Consider the following 11,550-nt stretch of genomic DNA (forward strand, 5'->3'; position numbering starts at 1 on the left):
TTAGGATCTAGTCAGATATATATGTACTACTGAGGGTGAACTTATGGGGGTTAAGTGATCTTACTTACCACAAGATAAGAAAAGCAAAAGTGGATTGATATTATGTTTTTATGGTGTAATGATGTCATGTCATAGTATCGTTGGGAACAGGTTAGAGTTACTAGATAAGTGGTTAGGATACAGAAAGTCTACATTCCATTATGTCAAAGGAGATTACTGATGTTTAGGGTGGTATGAGTGATGGAAAGGATATAATGACCTGGGGCAAAGGTAATAACAACAGAGAAAGGGAGTGCTATGATGGCTGCCAGATGTATGTGAAAGGGAGTATAACCAAGAGTATAAAGGAGGTTAGATTTGTATGTGTGGGCAGTTCAACTGACGAAGGGCAAAGCCATATCCGTTTGTTAGATGAACCCACGAGCTCGTGATCCAATAAATACTTGGTATAAAATCTCCACAGAATGTCTAAGTAAATTCTTGCATCTTGAAATTCTCAATACCAGAAACTCATCATAACAGCTAACATAATTGCAAAAGGGTTTTCTAATGATCAATTAGCCTTTTAAAATGATAAACTTGGATTAGCAAACACAATGTGCCATTGGAACACAGGACTGATGGTTGCTGATAATGGGCCTCTGTACGCCTATGTAGATATTCAAAAGAATCAGCCGTTTCCAGCTACAATAGCCCTTTACAACATTAACAATGTCTAAACTGTATTTCAGATCAATTTGATGTTCTTTTAATGGAAAAAAAAATGATTTTCATCCGAAAAGAAGGACATTTCTAAGTGACCCCAAACTTTTGAACGGTAGTGTATATAAACATGATATCTCTATCTATCTCTGTGGAAGAACCATATAAAGAAAAAACAGAATTGTTTCGGCCTTCCAGGACCGGAATTGAATAGCCCTGCTGTAGGGGGTTGAGTATTATTTGAATTTTTCCCAGGGTGCCTTTTAAATTAATTTTACAATTACCAGTACCAACCATGACTGTGTTTGCTAGTGAAAGAGACATGGTTGTTGCATTCAATCATTTTCAGTCATGTGGCCTTCACCAAGCAAGATCCTAAGTGAATAAGTTATCATTAATATTACATTATTTAAGACAATACAATACATACAGTGGGGAAAAAAAGTATTTAGTCAGCCACCAATTGTGCAAGTTCTCCCACTTAAAAAGATGAGAGAGGCCTGTAATTTTCATCATAGGTGCACGTCAACTATGACAGACAAATTGAGGAAAAAAAATCCGGAAAATCCCATTGTAGGATTTTTAATGAATTTATTTGCAAATTATGGTGGAAAATAAGTATTTGGTCACCTACAAACAAGCAAGATTTCTGGCTCTCACAGACCTGTAACTTTTTTCTTTCAGAGGCTCCTCTGTCCTCCACTCGTTACCTGTATTAATGGCACCTGTTTGAACTTGTTATCAGTATAAAATACACCTGTCCACAACCTCAAACAGTCACACTCCAAACTTCACAATGGCCAAGACCAAAGAGCTGTCAAAGGACACCAAAAACAAAATTGTAGACCTGCACCAGGCTGGGAAGACTGAATCTGCAATAGGTAAGCAGCTTGGTTTGAAGAAATCAACTGTGGGAGCAATTATTAGGAAATGGAAGACATACAAGACCACTGATAATCTCCCTCGATCTGGGGCTCCACGCAAGATCTCACCCCGTGGGGTCAAAATGATCACAAGAACGGTGAGCAAAAATCCCAGAACCACACGGGGGGACCTAGTGAATGACCTGCAGAGAGCTGGGACCAAAGTAACAAAGCCTACCATCAGTAACACACTACGCCGCCAGGGACTCAAATCCTGCAGTGAGAGACGTGTCCCCCTGCTTAAGCCAGTACATGTCCAGGCCCGTCTGAAGTGCATTTGGATGATCCAGAAGAGGATTGGGGAGAATGTCATATGGTCAGATGAAACCAAAATATAACTTTTTGGTAAAAACTCAACACGTCATGTTTGGAGGACAAAGAATGCTGAGTTGCATCCAAAGAACACCATACCTACTGTGAAGCATGGGGTTGGAAACATCATGCTTTGGGGCTGTTTTTCTGCAAAGGGACCAGGACGACTGATCCGTGTAAAGGAAAGAATGAATGGGGCCATGTATCGTGAGATTTTGAGTGAAACCCTCCTTCCATCAGCAAGGGCATTGAAGATGAAACGTGGCTGGGTCTTTCAGCATGACAATGATCCCAAACACACCGCCCGGGCAACGAAGGAGTGGCTTCGTAAGAAGCATTTCAAGGTCCTGGAGTGGCCTAGCCAGTCTCCAGATCTCAACCCCATAGAAAATCTTTGGAGGGAGTTGAAAGTCTGTGTTGCCCAGCGACAGCCCCAAAACATCACTGCTCTAGAGGAGATCTGCATGGAGGAATGGGCCAAAATACCAGCAACAGTGTGTGAAAACCTTGTGAAGACTTACAGAAAACGTTTGACCTGTGTCATTGCCAACAAAGGGTATATAACAAAGTATTGAGAAACTTTTGTTATTGACCAAATACTTATTTTCCACCATCATATGCCAATAAATTCATTAAAAATCCTTCAATGTGATTTTCTGGATTTTTTTTTCTCATTTTGTCTGTCATAGTTGACGTGTACCTATGATGAAAATTACAGGCCTCTCTCATCTTTTTAAGTGGGAGAACTTGCACAATTGGTGGCTGACTAAATACTTTTTTTCCCCACTGTATTTCATAAGGCCAAATTTTGAGGGCCTAGTTTTCCCCAAAACTCATAGTTTACAGGCCACATCAGGCCTGCAAGTCACATTATAATGACTTGCAAAGTGGTGTGCAATTCCTTTTGGAAGTGTGATAGCCAACATTTTGCATTTTTATTCACCCCGCAACCTGCATTCAGAATGACTGTCATTTTTTACTGAACCTTTATTTTGATCAGGGAGTCATACTGAGACCAATGTCTCTTTTACAGATGAGCCCTGAATTACAGAAATTACAGAAATACGAAGATCAAAATATATATACAAAATGCAAGTAGAAAGAAAACATGTCAACTGTGGGACTTTATATACACAGGTGTGTGCCTGTCCAAATCATGTCCAATCAATTGAATTTACCACAGGTAACTCCATTGAAGTTGTAGAAATGTCTCAAGGATAATCAATGGAAACAGTATGCACCTGAGCTCAATTTCGAGTCTCATAGCGAAGGGCCTGAATACGTATGTAAATATGGTATTTCTGTTTTTTATTTTTAATACATTTGCAAAAATGTCTAAAAACCTTTTTTCGCTTTGTCATTATGGGGTATTGTGTGTAGATTGATGAGGAATAAAAATTAAAAAATGTTTTAGAATAAGGCTGTAACCTAACAAAATGTGGAAAAAGTCAAGGGGTCGGAATACTTTCCGAATGCACTGTACGTTGGTATGTATAATAATGTGTACATCTACCACCAATGTGACACCCCCAGGTGCGAGCCCGCTTTGAGAAGGTTCTGGAGGAGGTGACCCTGTCACAACTTCCTCCGAAGCTACCTTGTTCGGACTGGCTTCGGCATTTGTCGTCACAGGCCTTCTAGCCACTGCCACTCCATATCTCATCATTCCATTTGTCTTGTCTTGTCAATTACACACACCTGGTTCATATCCCCCTCATTAGTACGTGTTTAAGTGTTCCCTCTGCCCCCCTTGTCCTTGTGGGTGATTGTCCATTGTGAGGATTAGTAGCTCGGTTGAGCTCAGTATTTTGTATTGCCGGGGTATTTTCCCCATGTGCATGTTTGTTCCAGTGCGCCTGTTTTGCGCACTGGACTGGTTACGCTGGATTACGGAAAAAACTCTGTATACTGTGATTCACCCTCCTGCGCCTGACTCCTTCAAATCACGCATCACAGATCTGCTACACCGCTCGACAGTGCAGTAATATCTAACAAGTTATATCTAACAATTTCATAACATATACCTAATACACACATATCTAAGTAAGGAATGGAATTAAAAAATATATACATATATGGACAAGCAATGACAGAGCGGCATGGGCTAAGATACAGTAGAATATTATAGAATACAGTATATACATATGAGATGAGCAGTGCAAGATATGTAAACACTATTAAAGTGACTAGTGTTACATTTCTTAAAGTGGCCAGTGATTTCAATAGGCAGCAGCAACCTCTAATGTGCTAGTGATGGCTATTTAACAGTCTGGTGGCCTTGAGATAGAAGCTGTTTGTCATTCTCTCGGGCTCCCAACTTTGATGCACCTGTACTGACCTCACCTTCTGGATGATAGCAGGGTGAACAGGCAGTGGCTCGGGTGGTTGATGTCCTTGATGATCTTTTTGGCCTTCCTGTGACATCGGGTGCTGTAGGTGTGCTGGAGGGCGGGTAGTTTTCCCCCGGTAATGCGTTTGGCAGACCGCACCACCCTCTGGAGAGCCCTGCGGTTGCGGGCAGTGCAGTTGCCGTACCAGGTGGTGATACAGCCCGACAGGATGCTCTCAATTGTGCATCTGTAAATGTTTGTGAGGGTCTTAGGTGCCAAGCCACATTACTTCAGCCTCCTGAGGTTGAACAGGCTCTGTTGCGCCTTCTTCACCACACTGTCTGCATGGGTGGACCATTTCAGTTTGTCAGTGATGTGTACGCCAAGGAACATGAAGCTTTCCACCTTCTCCACTGCGGTCCCGTCGATGTGGATAGCAGGGTGCACCCTCTGCTGTATCCTGAAGTCCACGATCATCTCCTTTGCTTTGTTGACAAAACAATGGATACTATATGTGTCCATTGTAGGCCCTAGGATACAACAATTAATCACGTGGAACAAATAAATACCATCAAAGGATACCTTACAACTTACAATAATAAACACATTGTGAAACATCTGTGAAAACCAACCTGCCAATATTTAAGATTTTAATACATAACCTTTGGTATTATTTTGGTACAGTTGTGTCATTAATTTATTTTCACAGATTTTTTGTACACTCACATAGCAATTGCAGACTAAAATACTGAATTCTGTTGTGTTGGATATAGAGGTTGTTGCTTTTTGGGTGGGAGGTTCTTCCTGTCACTTGTTCTCAACAGGCAGCCAGTCTCAGAAGGGGGACTTGAAGAGGGAGACTGCAAAGTCCAGGCACTACTGCTCTCTTTGTTCTGAGTGTTTGCAGTGCTAGTGTTTTAGTTAATCTGTGTATCTCACATTTTATGTGCCCAGTATGATAGAGCAAGAAAACTTTCTTAGCAGATAGTGACAACATGCCAGTAACAGTAGCTGCAGATGATGTAATGAAAAGTTGGGGGGTGGTTGGTAATGGAGGACATCAGGTGGATCCATGTCTGGGTGTTGGGCAGAACCCCTAGGTCCTGGAGGACAGGAGCAGAGTTAAAGGGAACAGGGTAGGAGACAGAGACGTAAACAAGCAAACACACAGGTTACACTTTACTGTGAGTATATTTGATGGATTAGTGCAGTGTTATAAATTGGAGATATGTTATTTTCAACAGTTTTGGAAGGTATAGCCTACCTCAAGCTGGTCCCCCTCCAACTCAGAGCACAGAGAATCAGACTGATCCGAAATCACTGGCTCTGGAGGAGCTCAGACAGTCGATGGTCCTAAAGTCATTTGGAGAGGTAAATTGAAGAGGTACATTTTTATAAGGTCATCATAACTACCATTTCTTGCTTTCTCAAATATCAACCAAAGCTTAACATACTTTGTCTATTGGGCTTCACCAAAGTGTAGGAAGTCAGGGTTTTCAGTGGTTGACCGTCCAACTGCTCCAACTGGAGAAGATTGTTGGCTTCCACCGAGGTAACACTTGGAAGAAAAAGAGAAAAATATCAGTGTTAGGGAAACTAAAACTAGCTTCAGGTTATTTTGTGTGCAAATGCAAATAGTTATTATCTGAGGTGTTTTATATTCAACTTAACAGATGGTGACCCCAGCTATGAGCGAAAAAGCAGCGAGGTTTCCCAGGTCTCGCCTTCCTTTCGTCCTTCTTCCAAACCAATTAATTCGCCCAGATGTTGTAGCACTTGGTCCCCTTCTTGATTCTGCTCCGGTAGGTCTCCTTCTGTTTCTCCTGCGCCTTGTCAATGTTCAATCTCACCTTGATTGATAACAGAAATAAATGCAATTATATTTAATATTACAAATACATTTTCTTGCATATCTCTTGGAGGGCCAGAAAATAAATTAACAGCGGAAAATCATTTTTACCTGGTCAAAAATCTCCATATCCTGCCTGAAGGTGGTCCTCGAAGGCTTCTGATCTGTTTTGACAACTTCCACCACATCAGGTGGGGTTTCAGAGATCTGAAAGTATGTTATACAAAAATAGCAATAGACAAACAACAACAGTAAGTCAATCAATTTGAAAGACTACAGTATATGCAATAATTGTATATACATTGCATTTTTTACCTCAGTCAACAGCTGCAGCTCCTGTCCATACTCAGTGGAGGCCTTGAAGCTGCTGTTGTGTGCAAAGAGAATTACCTTCAGGTTGTTCTCCAACCGTTCCTGGTACCCATCAAGGGACTTGCCCATAGCAGTCTTGAGGGTCTGGTTGGTCCACTCACCAAATCTGGAGGAGGGGGTAGGAAAGCGATATCTATTGACACTGTAAGATATTGAAATATGTCTGATTATGTACCATGGAAAAACAAAAACAAATTGTACAAAATAAATAAAACAAACCATTGGTGACAGAATATAACCTATAACATCCGTACCTTGTGTAGTGGATTTTTACTGTCTCTTTCTGCTTTTTCAGTGTTGTCTCGCACTTATTCTACATGTTTGACCTGGTGCATCCTTCGAAATGCACCTGTTGTAGACAGACAGGGTGTCTGAGGGTTGCTCTAACAAAGTCGGCTCAGCGGGAGTGAAAATATTGGCTGAACGCCCAGACTGTGGTTGCCAGGTGTTTTCCTCCTCTGCAGCCAGTCTCTGGTAGCAAACGCTTTGCTGAGAAAGGATGCACTTGGCTATCTTTGTGTAACCCGTAGCGATATATAAATATGCTGAGGGGGAAATAACTTGTCAGAGCTTCTGACTAGTGGCCAGCACAGTCACCGGATCTCAACCCTATTGAGCCGTTGTGGGAGCAGCTTGACCGTATGGTACGTAAGAAGTGCCCATCAATCCAATCCAATTTGTGGGAGGTGCTCCAGGAAGCATGGGGTGAAATCTCTTCAGATTACCTCAACAAATTGACAACTAGAATGCCAAAGGTCTGCAAGGCTGTAATTGCTGCAAATGGAGGATTCTTTGACGAAAGCAAAGTTTGAAGGACACAATTATTATTTATATTAAAAATCATTATTTCTAACCTTGTCAATGACTACATTTCCTATGCATTTTGCTATATTTCCTATTCAAACTCATTTCATGTATGTTTTCATGGAAAACCAGGATATCTCTAAGTGACCCCAAACTTTTGAATGGTAGTGTATGTCCACTCCTGTTCCCAAGTCAAAATGTACATTTAGTGTATCATTTTACTGCAAGAAATGCTTAATTCTGCAGGAGTTAATATTAAGACTATGTGATAAGTTATAGCGTCCAGATTTCAGTTTTCATTTAACCCATCTGAACAGTAGGCTTCAGTTCGCTTGATGTTCCATAGGCCTATTTATAGTCCCCGTCTTGGGACTGGCGAATTTGTATAGCGCCTCACAATCATCACACATAACATAGACACTGCTATCATCCTCTTTTACCACTTCAAATCTTTCCCAAACATTACTTTTCTTGCCCTCCCTTATCTTTATTTTCAACTCTCCGTTTCACAGCTTTTCTGTTGTTGAATTAAACTCAGACATTGTCCATTTGCCTCAGTCGATTGAAGTGAACTTTTTCTGCCCATTCCCAAAAGCGTTTGGCGATTGCCGTGTGTAAAGTTAGGCCCTAAAGTTTAGGCTTACGCGCTAATGCCAGACAGCCTAAAAATAATGAAAGAACAACCTCAATGTAAACTATAGATATAAATTGCACAAGAATTATACATTTATGGATTTTTGAATGTATTGTTTTCTCTTTATTCAACCGGACCGCCGACCACCCGCCCTTCATCCACACAATATTTCATGACCCTAAACCCGCCCACCCCCAGATATAACCACGGGGACTGTGGGTTATGAGTCAACCCCCATATCAGTAGTTGCTACATCCTTCTACCACACAATGCTTAGCCATCTTGATGAATAACAATACAATTACTAGCTAGCTCCATATTACTAACCCACAAGTTTGTTTTATTAGTTATTTTTTCCCACAAGTACAGTGGGGAAAAAAAGTATTTAGTCAGCCACCAATTGTGCAAGTTCTCCCACTTAAAAAGATGAGAGAGGCCTGTAATTTTCATCATAGGTACACGTCAACTATGACAGACAAAATGAGAAAAAAAAATCCAGAAAATCACATTGTAGGATTTTTAATGAATTTATTGGCATATGATGGTGGAAAATAAGTATTTGGTCAATAACAAAATTTTCTCAATACTTTGTTATATACCCTTTGTTGGCAATGACACAGGTCAAACATTTTCTGTAAGTCTTCACAAGGTTTTCACACACTGTTGCTGGTATTTTGGCCCATTCCTCCATGCAGATCTCCTCTAGAGCAGTGATGTTTTGGGGCTGTCGCTGGGCAACACAGACTTTCAACTCCCTCCAAAGATTTTCTATGGGGTTGAGATCTGGAGACTGGCTAGGCCACTCCAGGACCTTGAAATGCTTCTTACGAAGCCACTCCTTCGTTGCCCGGGCGGTGTGTTTGGGATCATTGTCATGCTGAAAGACCCAGCCACGTTTCATCTTCAATGCCCTTGCTGATGGAAGGAGGTTTTCACTCAAAATCTCACGATACATGGCCCCATTCATTCTTTCCTTTACACGGATCAGTCGTCCTGGTCCCTTTGCAGAAAAACAGCCCCAAAGCAGGATGTTTCCAACCCCATGCTTCACAGTAGGTATGGTGTTCTTTGGATGCAACTCAGCATTCTTTGTCCTCCAAACATGACGAGTTGAGTTTTTACCAAAAAAGTTATATTTTGGTTTCATCTGACCATATGACATTCTCCCAATCCTCTTCTGGATCATCCAAATGCACTTCAGACGGGCCTGGACATGTACTGGCTTAAGCAGGGGGACACATCTCGCACTGCAGGATTTGAGTCCCTGGCAGCGTAGTGTGTTACTGATGGTTGGCTTTGTTACTTTGGTCCCAGCTCTCTGCAGGTCATTCACTAGGTCCCCCCGTGTGGTTCTGGGATTTTTGCTCACCGTTCTTGTGATCATTTTGACCCCACGGGGTGAGATCTTGCGTGGAGCCCCAGATCGAGGGAGATTATCAGTGGTCTTGTATGTCTTCCATTTCCTAATAATTGCTCCCACAGTTGATTTCTTCAAACCAAGCTGCTTACCTATTGCAGATTCAGTCTTCCCAGCCTGGTGCAGGTCTACAATTTTGTTTTTGGTGTCCTTTGACAGCTCTTTGGTCTTGGCCATTGTGAAGTTTGGAGTGTGAATGTTTGAGGTTGTGGACAGGTGTCTTTTATACTGATAACAAGTTCAAACAGGTGCCATTAATACAGGTAACGAGTGGAGGACAGAGGAGCCTCTTAAATAAGAAGTTACAGGTCTGTGAGAGCCAGAAATCTTGCTTGTTTGTAGGTGACCAAATACTTATTTTCCACCATAATTTGCAAATAAATTCATAAAAAATCCTACAATGGGATTTTCTGGATTTTTTTTTCTCAATTTGTCTGTCATAGTTGACGTGTACCTATGATGAAAATTACAGGCCTCTCTCATGTTTTTAAGTGGGAGAACTTGCACAATTGGTGGCTGACTAAATACTTTTTTCCCCCACTGTATATGAAGGGTCACTGTGTGATGCCGACCGCGCGGCGTTGTGGGATTGTTTCTGAAGTTAGAGCTGATTTGGAAAAAACCTCAAACCCAACTTTTAGAACAATATTACAGTATTATAAAAATATATTTAAAACTTTGTAATTTAGCAAATGTTTTCTTGGGGTGCTCTAAGTTTCTGGCATTGAGAAACAGCTGCTACATGCCCTTTAAGAACCTTCATTTTTTGACTATCTCCTCCCCCTGCAAACGCAGAGGGGCTAAAGAGATTATACACACTTTATGAGGCGAGATGAGGAAGCATATGGAAAGGACAGGCAGGGAAAAGTGTGCGAAGCACGGTGGGGTGTAAGAGTGAAAGTGTCGTGTGTATGTGTGATGGGGGGTGATAAGCCAAAGTGTGTGGATGGGGGTGGTAAAGAAAGAGTGGGACTGTGTCGGAGACAGAGAGTAAGAAACCGTATGTGAGAGAGAGAGCAGCAGCAGCCTCTATCCAGTGTGGTGGAACTTCTCTCCTCTCAGCGTGTTTGGTTGTGCTCCCATTCTTCATTAACTTCATTAACAGATGAGCCGTGGCGATTAGCCACGCTTCCCGCTGATTCAGCTCTCACACCCCCACCTCTCCCTCCCACTCTCTCCCCTCCATCGCTCCCTCTCTACCACACTCCTCCTCCACTCCCGTGCCGCTGGGGGGCTGTAATACCACTTCACCAGCTGACACTCCCATTACAAAGAGGAGGAAGAACCATTATCAGCTCACTAAGGTAAACTCACACACACAGAAGTACAGTAGTGTATTCCTCTACTAGCTCTTCAGTAAGATAAACATCTTTACTGCTCTCTGTGTCATCTTAATTACAGTGGGCTGTTCCAAGGGGACACTAAGCCTGGGGTATAATGGTAAATAAGAAAAGACAAACATAGAGACATACTTTCTTGCTTAAAATGATAATGCTATATTTTTGCTTTAGTCCCTGTCTCTCCCATGTTTTCCCCCTGAAAGTAATTTGGTCTAGACTGTAGACTCCCAGACCTGTTAGCCCTGAAACGGGAACCTTCCTGACAGGGGTATCCTGACAGTGTTTATCCATCTGAGAGACAGAGGACTGTTTTCTACTTTTGATCAGTAATAAGTCATGCAACAAAGACACCGTGGCTTGGAGTCTTTCCTCCTCTCCCATTGGCGATCTGAGAACCAGTCGCTATGGTTTCAGCTCGTAAGAAAACAACAACAATAACAACAATATTGACTTGGAGTCTTTCCTCCTCTCCCATTGGAGATCTGAGAACCAGTCGCTATGGTTTCAGCTCATAAGAAAACAACAACAATAACAACAATATTGATTTGGAGTCTTTCCTCCTCTCCCATTGGAGATCTGAGAACCAGTCGCTATGATTTCAGCTCGTAAGAAAACAACAACAATAACAACAATATTGAGCCCCCCCCCCCGCACACGTCCCCTTTCCACTCAATCATCTTTCAACCTGTGTTTTCCTGCCACTGCCATGTGTGAGGCAGAGAGGCAGGAGGCGAGCGGAAAGCTTTACACAACCTCCTGTCTTGTTACTCTCTCACACACACCACACACTTCACACACCACACACTTCACACACCACACACTACACACACGACCATACACACACGACAACATCACAGCACTGACTCC

The 11,550-nt window shown here is 42.1% G+C and overlaps 1 long non-coding RNA gene across 1 annotated transcript; it reads right to left on the bottom strand.

The window, feature by feature from the left end:
* Positions 1-5,021: 5,021 nt before the first annotated feature.
* On the bottom strand, positions 5,022-5,811 carry LOC121537575. The gene is made up of 3 exons (XR_005995108.1): positions 5,722-5,811; positions 5,532-5,620; positions 5,022-5,370 (listed from the first exon to the last, which is right to left on the bottom strand). It is a non-coding gene; the product is annotated as an uncharacterized LOC121537575 (long non-coding RNA).
* Between the last annotated feature and the right edge of the window lie 5,739 nt (positions 5,812-11,550).

This window comes from Coregonus clupeaformis, chromosome 24 (assembly GCF_020615455.1).
Source record: "Coregonus clupeaformis isolate EN_2021a chromosome 24, ASM2061545v1, whole genome shotgun sequence".
NCBI lineage: Eukaryota > Metazoa > Chordata > Actinopteri > Salmoniformes > Salmonidae > Coregonus > Coregonus clupeaformis.